This window comes from Arachis stenosperma, chromosome 5 (assembly GCF_014773155.1).
Source record: "Arachis stenosperma cultivar V10309 chromosome 5, arast.V10309.gnm1.PFL2, whole genome shotgun sequence".
Classification (NCBI taxonomy): domain Eukaryota; kingdom Viridiplantae; phylum Streptophyta; class Magnoliopsida; order Fabales; family Fabaceae; genus Arachis; species Arachis stenosperma.
This window is the reverse complement of record NC_080381.1, coordinates 55,723,518-55,729,517: the sequence shown is the minus strand read 5'-3', so window position 1 is coordinate 55,729,517 and position 6,000 is coordinate 55,723,518. Positions and strand designations below refer to the sequence as shown.

The following is a 6,000-nucleotide window of genomic DNA, read 5'->3' as shown; positions in this document are numbered from 1 at the left end:
TACTTTTATGTTTTTAGGTCTAATTGTTGTTAATTATATTTTTAACCTTTTTAGTTTTTCAATTTACCTAAGTGCCACTTTTGGTGCATCATATTTTTTTTCTAGAGCTATACTTTGTGTTTTCAACCTCCTTTGACCCTTTTTCACACATCTTTTGCTCTTTCTCATAATTATCTTTCTTAAAACTTCATCTTATGACTTATATTAACTCTGGGTGTCTTTTATGAAATGAAACTTCAGTCCTAGGTGCATCACATATTCTTTCATCATTCATACATTAGACATAGCCGTAATTTTCATATAAAGCATACATTGCATTCATAAAAAGGCAATTCATTACTTAATCAAAACATCATACAATCATACACATCATAGATCTTTCAAGAGAAGATATAAGCATCACTCTCAAACATAGACATCAAACAACTACTCCTAACCATTGCCTTTTCTTTGATTCACTCTCTTGAACACGTTAATCCCCAAGGATTTTCTAAACAAGGACAATTTGTTAATTAATGGAGTTGAGATTGCTATGGCTGAAACTTAGAGAAATGGAGGGGATAAATTGTAACCCTCTTGAGCTTGATGGGAGTGCTAGAGAGAGAGAAAGAGAGAGAAGAGAGAATTTTGATGCTTAGGAATAGTGTATGTATAATATATATTGTAATATACTAAAAGAGACTATATATGGGTTGATACATATTATGGTTTGTATGACTATCATTACTTTTTCTCTTCTGATGTATAAATAAAGTCCTAGCAGCACTGTGTGAAATATTTGGTTTTACTTTCTATATATGATTATTGAACGTGCTCCATGCCCACAAAACATAACAAATACAACTTTTCAATAACCTTCACATTCACGGATTAGTGCAATAGGCTCAATAATATATATAAGTTCTTTTTTCTCTCTTTTGTCATTAATATCATTTGCCATATCATCATTTTAAACACTTAGAAATATTAGAGAGAAAGAAAGAGAGATAAAAGGAAAGGAGAAAGAAAATGTTGCTTTGAAAGAATGAAAAAGAAAGAAAGTGTCTATATAAGTTCTTAAACTTTCACTACAAAAAACATCGATCGTTAAAATCGACGGTAAAATCGACGGATAGGCCGTCGATAATATTAAAAATTGATGGCAAAATGGACGGCGGTTGTAGTCGCTATTAAATTTGTCGATTTTTTAAAATTCTAATAAAATCGACGGTATGTCAAACTGTCGATATATTTTAAATAAAATCGACAATTCTGGCGTCGATAATATGAGTTTAAGTTTTTTCCATATTAAGTAAAAGCGACGCATCTGTCGTCGATAATATTAAACAAAATCGACATACCAACTGTCGATTTTGGACTTACTAAAATGAACAAGGAAACCGTCGATTTTTAACTTATTAAAATGGACAAATGAGCCGTCGATAAAATTATAAAAAGATTGACAAGTTCTTCGTTTATTTTTTATTTTCTTTTGTCTATTTTGAATTTAAAAATTGACATTACTGCCGTCGATTTTAATAGTTACAGTTTTTTTATTATTTGAAAAATAATAGCCAATTAAATATTAAATAATGAGACAAATAAACTTTCAAATACACAAATAAAATTTATAATAAATATTAAATAATGAGTTTACATACTTATCAAAATAATAATAAATAATCCTCTAACTACTTAAAGATTTAAAACAAGATAAATAACTAAACTCCACTAATAATACAAAATATTCAAAACAAATTAAATAATCCTACTCGTACTCATCTAAATAGTCCTCATCTGAGTCATCGAGATTGTCAAAATCATCCTCCATATATACGAGCGCCCTTTGACTGTCCTAGGGGCTACAAGATAGGTGGGAGTGTTCTTCCTGGGGCTGCGCTTTTTTAGGAGCTTGGAAAAGTAAAAGGAGGAGGTGGAGGGACACGTGATCTAGAACTACTAGGACCCATGGCCCTCACATACTCAGTCAAGCTGCTAAGTTGATGACTAAACTGATCCATCTGTGACTTACTGGTGTTGAGATGCTCACACAAGGATTCAACCGTATGTTGCCACTCTTTTTTCTCCCTTTGATAGTGGTCTTTAAGCTCTCTAGATTTAGCAGCATGTTATTCAACTTCCCTATTGAGTATATAATTTGTTCTCAAAGATCCAAAATATCAATGCTGGTGGTTGTAATTGGTCCATCAACTCGGGGTCGCACCATGGAAGAGTTCCTTACCTCACCTATGCCATATACCCTACCTCTTCATTTTCCACCCACTGTCTCAATCCATATGCTCTCCTCAGAGACAAGCGATGGGTCAGTTATACCAGCCTCTATAGCAGCCTGTCGCTCTTGCTCAGTGATGAGCGGATAATTTATACGCTTTTTGACATTGTTTTTAGGTAGTTTTTCGTATGATCTAGTTACTTTTAGGGACGTTTTCATTAGTTTTTATGCTAAATTCACATTTCTGGAATTTACTATGAGTTTGTGTATTTTTCTATGATTTCAGATATTTTCTGGCTGAAATTGAGGGACCTGAGCAAAACTCTGATAGGAGACTGACAAAGGACTGCTGATGCTGTTGGAATCTGACCTCCCTGCACTCAAAATGAATTTTCTGGAGCTACAGAACTCCAAATGGCACGCTCTTAACGGCGTTAGAAAGTATACATCCAGAGCTTTCCAGCATTATATAATAGTTCATACTTTATTCGTAATTAGACGATGTAAACTGGCACTCAACACCAGTTCCATGCTGCATTCTGGAGTCAAATGCCAGAAACACGTCACGAACCAGAGTTGAACGCCCAAAACACGTTACAACTTGGCGTTCTACTCCAAGAGAAGCCTCAGCTCGTGGATAGATCAAGCTCAGCCCAAGCACACACCAAGTGGGCCAAAGTCAAGTCAAATTTTCAATTTTAAAAATCTTATCTTTTCAAAACTTTTTCAAAAATCAAATATTTTTCATTTTTCTTATTAATTTTCGAAATTTTCTTTTTAAAAATGTTTTTCAAAAATTTTTTTCTTAATTTTCTCTTTATTTTCGAAAATTATGCTAACAATTAATGTGATTGGTTAAAAAATTTGAAGTTGTTAATTTCTTGTTAAGAAAGGTTCAATCTTTAAATTCTAGAATCTTATCTTTTAGTTTCTTATTAGTTAAGTAATTAATTTTAACTTTAAAAAGTAAATCTATCTTATCCTATCTTTTATATCATATCTTTTTCAAAATTTTATCTTTTTCAAAATTTTGATTTTAAAATATCTTATCTAACTTCTTATCTTCTTATCTTTTCAAATTTGATTTTAATATCTCTTCCAACTAATTATTTGACTTTTTGTTTGTTTCTTATCTTTTTCAAAACTACCTAACTACTCTCCCCTCTCTAATTTTCAAAAATACCTCCCTCTTTTTCAAAAGAATTCTTTTTAATTAACTAATTATTTTAAATTTTAATTTTAATTCTATCTCATCTTTAATTTTTGAAAATCATTAACTCCTTTTTAAAATTAATTTTTGAATTCTCTCTCTCATCTTCTTCTATTTATTTATTCATTTACTAACACTTTTCTTCACCTCTCTTCATCTCCAATCACTGCCTCTATCCTTACCCTTGTGCTTAGATTCTCCTTTCTTTATTCTTTTCTTCTTCTACTAATAATAAGGATCCTCTTTACTGTGACATAGAGGATTCCTCTTCTTTTCTTGTTCTCTTCTCTTTTATATGAGCAAGAACAAGGAAAAAAACACTCTTGTTGAAGCTGATCCTGAACCTGAAAGGACTCTGAAGAGGAAACTAAGAGAAGCTAAATTACAACAATCCAGAGGCAACCTTTCTGAAATTTTCGAACAAGAGAAGGAGATGGCAGCTGAACCCAACAACAATAATGCAAGGAGGATGCTTGGTGATTTTACTAAACCCACGTCCAATTTTGATGGAAGAAGCATCTCAATTCCTGCCATTGGAGCAAACAATTTTGAGCTGAAACCTCAATTAGTTACTCTAATGCAACAGAACTGCAAGTTTCATGGACTTCCATCTGAAGATCCTTACAAGTTTTTAACTGAGTTCTTGCAGATTTGTGAGACTGTTAAGACGAATGGAGTATATCTTGAAGTCTACAGGCTCATGCTTTTCCCTTTTGCTGTAAGAGACAGAGCTAGAACATGGTTGGACTCACAACCTAAAGATAGCCTAGACTCCTGGGATAAGCTGATCACGACCTTCTTGGATAAATTCTTTCCTCCTCAAAAGCTGAGCAAGCTTAGAGTGGATGTTCAGACCTTCAAGCAAAAAGATGGTGAATCCCTCTATGAAGCTTGGGAAAGATACAAGCAGATGACCAAAAAGTGTCCTTCTGACATGTTTTAAGAGTGGACCATATTAGATATATTCTATTATGGTCTATCTGAGTTTTCTAAGATGTCATTGGACCACTCTGCAGGTGGATCCATTCACCTAAAGAAAACGCCTGCTGAAGCTCAGGAACTTATTGACACGGTTGCAGATAACCAATTCATGTATACTTCTGAGAGGAATTCTGTGAATAATGAGACGCCTCAGAGGAAGGGAGTTCTTGAAATTGATGCTCTAAATGCCATATTGGCTCAGAACAAAGTTTTGACTCAGCAAGTCAACATGATTTCTCAAAGTCTGAATGGATGGCAAAATGCATCCAACAGTACTAAAGAGGCATCTTCTGAAGAAGAAGCTTATGATCCTGAAAACCCTGCAATGGCAGAGGTAAATTACACGGGTGAACCTTATAGAAACACCTATAATTCATCATGGAGAAATCATCCGAATTTCTCATGGAAGGATCAACAAAAGCCTCAACAAGGCTTTAATAATGGTGGAAGATATAGCCTCAACAATATCAAACCTTATCCATCATCTTCTCAGCAACAGACAGAGAATTATGAACAGAATACCTCTAACTTAGCAAACTTAGTTTCTGATCTGTCTAAGGCCACTTTAAGTTTCATGAATGAAACAAGGTCCTCCATCAGAAATCTGGAGGCACAAGTGAGCCAGTTGAGTAAGAAAATCACTGAAACCCCTCCTAGTACTCTCCCAAGCAATACTGAAGAAAATCCAAAAAGAGAGTGCAAGGCCATTGATATAATCAATATGGCCGAATACAAGGAGGAGGGAGAGGACGCGAATTCTAATGAGGAAGATCTCATGGGACGTCTCTCAAGCAGGAAAAAGTTCCCTATTGAGGATCCAAAGGAATCTGAGGCTCATATAGAGGCCATAGAGATTCCATTAAATCTCCTTCTGCCATTCATGAGCTTTGAAGATTATTCTTCCTCTGAAGAGGATGAAGATGTAATTGGATAGCAAGTTGCTCAATATCTAGGAGCCATCATGAAGCTGAATGCCAAGTTATTTGGTAATGAGACTTGGGAAGGTGAACATCCCTTACTCATTAGTGAACTTGATATATGGGTTCAGCAAACCTTACCTCAAAAGAAATAAGATCCTGGGAAATTCTTAATACCCTGTACCATAGGCACCATGACCTTTGAAAAAGCTCTGTGTGACCTAGGGTCAGGCATAAATATTATGCCACTCTCTGTAATAGAGAAGCTGGGGATCATTGAGGTACAGCCTGCCTTATTCTCATTACAATTGGCAGACAAGTCAGTAAGACAAGCTTATGAATTAGTAGAGGACGTGTTGGTAAAGGTTAAAGGCCTTTACATTTCTGCTGATTTCATAATCTTAGACACTAGGAAGGAGGAGGATGAATGCATCATCCTTGGAAGACCTTTCCTAGCCACAGCAGAAGCTGTGATAGATGTTAACAGAGGAGAATTAGTCCTTCAATTGAATGGGGACTACCTTGTGTTTAAGGCACAAGGCTATCCTTCTGTAACAAGGGAGAGTAAGCATGCAAAGCTTCTCTCAGTACAGAGTCAAACAGAGCCCCCACAATCAAACTCTAAGTTTGGTGTTGGGACTATACAACATTGACCTGATCACATGTGAGGCTCCATGAGA

At 35.0% G+C, this 6,000-nt stretch overlaps 1 non-coding gene across 1 annotated transcript; it reads right to left on the bottom strand.

Annotated features, from left to right (window-relative positions):
- Positions 1–4,254: 4,254 nt before the first annotated feature.
- LOC130984406 (small nucleolar RNA R71) lies at positions 4,255–4,358 on the bottom strand. Its single transcript, XR_009088344.1, has one exon. It is a non-coding gene; the product is annotated as a small nucleolar RNA R71 (small nucleolar RNA).
- Between the last annotated feature and the right edge of the window lie 1,642 nt (positions 4,359–6,000).